The sequence below is a fragment of the Monopterus albus genome, unplaced genomic scaffold, assembly GCF_001952655.1.
Source record: "Monopterus albus unplaced genomic scaffold, M_albus_1.0 scaffold122.1, whole genome shotgun sequence".
Taxonomy (NCBI): domain Eukaryota; kingdom Metazoa; phylum Chordata; class Actinopteri; order Synbranchiformes; family Synbranchidae; genus Monopterus; species Monopterus albus.
This window is the reverse complement of record NW_018128002.1, coordinates 586,361-588,943: the sequence shown is the minus strand read 5'-3', so window position 1 is coordinate 588,943 and position 2,583 is coordinate 586,361. Positions and strand designations below refer to the sequence as shown.

General features: G+C 35.9%; 1 protein-coding gene across 2 annotated transcripts in view; it reads left to right on the top strand.

Annotated features, from left to right (window-relative positions):
- The window catches only part of gatad2ab (GATA zinc finger domain containing 2Ab), a 38,649-nt gene that overhangs the window by 5,376 nt on the left and 30,690 nt on the right, over positions 1-2,583 (top strand). The gene's annotated exons all lie outside the window — the stretch shown is intronic.

Here is a 2,583-nt window from a genome sequence, read left to right as displayed (position 1 = left end):
ATGTGTGTGTACTTTTCTTTTTCTGACATCCCACTTCTAAACATCTTCTAATATGAAAATTATAGGTTACTGATTACATTGATTTTTGCAGCCAAGCAGATTCTCATATTTTCATAACTTTAGCCACAACTTGATAAGTGTGATTTTAAGATACTTGCTATTGACTGGGATAATGTTACTACCAGTTGTGACTTTGGTTCCGCTAGCATTTTTGATCACAAGTGGCAACCCGCTGACTAGTATTGCCTGTAAAGGCATCCCATCAGATGTAAACAAGACCTAATTGGATGTTTACAGGCTATGGACTATATGTCTAAAGTGTTTTTTTTTTTTTTTTTGTTTTTTACTTTTTTTTCAGTTGTCTCCACTTCGCTTTTTTTGAAACTCTCAGTGCAGCAGACAGGCAGACCTGCAACTTAGATACGTACATGTGGCATGACGACGTGTTCAGGAGGGGGCAAACTGCCCTGCCTGAGTACCTGCTACATGGCTGTTTAGTGTGAGTTGTGTACATTTTAGGGGTGGGTACCATGATATTAAAATGTAACGATATTTCTAGTTGAGGCGAACGCTGTCTTGTGATATCAGTACATAACAGAACCAGGCCAGTATAATGGAGTGTGACAATATGTTCACATAAGTCTGTCAAAAACACAACTCCCTGCTGTGTTTTAAGGCCACGGTGCTGTGTTTTTCAGGGTTTGAGGGGTAGAGTTGGGTATTGTTAGGGTTTTTTTCTCATACCAGTACTAAAACAATACTTTTTAAATGGTTCTGGTGCCTAAACAGTAGCAGAACTGATTAGAAAAAAAAATGGAAGCATAAAACCGGGTCATAAATGTAATAATTTGAAGGGCAAGGTCATTTAGCCTTCAATTTCATACATTTTCAGAGGGCACAAAGGCCACTTGACTGGGCATTAAGGCCAAGACAAATTACATGATATGTATCTGTACATAGCTTATGTATACGGCCTGATTCTTCTGGCACCATGATGATAGAGTGACAAGCATCACTTCTAGCACTGTTAAAACTAAAAATAGATGCATAATGGCTGTCTATTAAGGTTTCCATTTGGTTGTCAGTATTGACAATATTATTTCTTATTTAGCATATGCAATATTTAAAATAGCAGAGAAAATGCAGTACATTTCAACACTACATGTACTACAGTGCCAAATATGGCATCCTTTGATCTGCTTATCCAGTAAGACTCAAGGAAACCTTGTTGTAGCACCACTAGCTTGATTAATGAACACACACTGAGCTAAAAATAGAGCATAAATAGATAGAGCATAAGGCACAGAAGTTCACCAACAAACAGTTCTTAAAAATGTTGATGTTACCAATCAGTGTTAAAGAGTGAATAATCTCAAATTCTGCAGCATATTATGCCAACTTACATGAACCACTGAGATGTTATGAGGAGCGCTCCTGGGTGAACAGCTTTATTAAGCACCATTTTCCTTGCACCTACATGAATGACTGAACATAAACAATCATTTACACAGATCACTCCTCAGACCTGATGGACTTGACAGAGTTAAGAAATGAACACCTGATGAGGGCACACTGGCCACTGTTGCTGTGTAACTCCAATAGATATACAGGACATCATGGCCAGATGCCAGGGCAAGGACAGCTATGACATGGCTGTTGTGAAATTTGGTGGATAATTTGCTGGAGTGTGTGACTGTAGAAATACTCGTGGAAAAAAAGAAAAATGTTGTAATAAGCTGTATTTATAGAGCACCTGGAGCTAGCATAGAAAAATTTAATGACTGGATGGAAGAAAATTACTTGACAATAAGTCATAAATTAATGTTCATATGTGGTGACTTTAATATAGATTTGTTAAATCCTAACAAGCACACAGGAACTGAGGAGTTTATTAACACAATATATAGATGCAGTTTATACCCAAAAATTACAAAACCAAGTAGAGTAACAACCCAGCATGCAACACTAATAGATAATATAATATATTTACCAATGTTATTGACAGCAAAATGACAAGTGGATTACTTATAAATGATATAAGTGATCATCTACCAGTATTTGTGGTTTATGAGGGCCAGTATAGAAAAGAGAGGCCAAAAACAAATCTTATCTATAGGAGGGTGACGAATGAACATGCTGTAAGGAGGCTAAAAGAGGATTTTATGGGGCAAAACTGGGAATCAGTTTACAGAGACTTAGATAAAGCATATGAGCAATTTTTAAATACATTTAAGAAAGTATATGACAGGAACTGTCCTCGTAAGCAATATAAAAACAAGAGGAATTACAGTGGGAAACCGTGGATGAGTAAGGGATTACAGAATGCATGTAAAAAAAAGAATGTGTTATATAAGGAATTCATAAAGGACAGATCAAAGAAGGCGGAAGAAAAATATAAGTCATATAAGAACAAATTAATTGAGATTTTGAGGAGATGTAAGAAACAATATTACTCTAAAGTATTAGAGGATAATAAAAATAACATGAGAGGTACTTGGAATATATTAAATAAATTGATAAGAAACAGTTCCAGCAAGAGTAACTACCCTCAATATTTTATGGATAATGATACACAGGTTAATA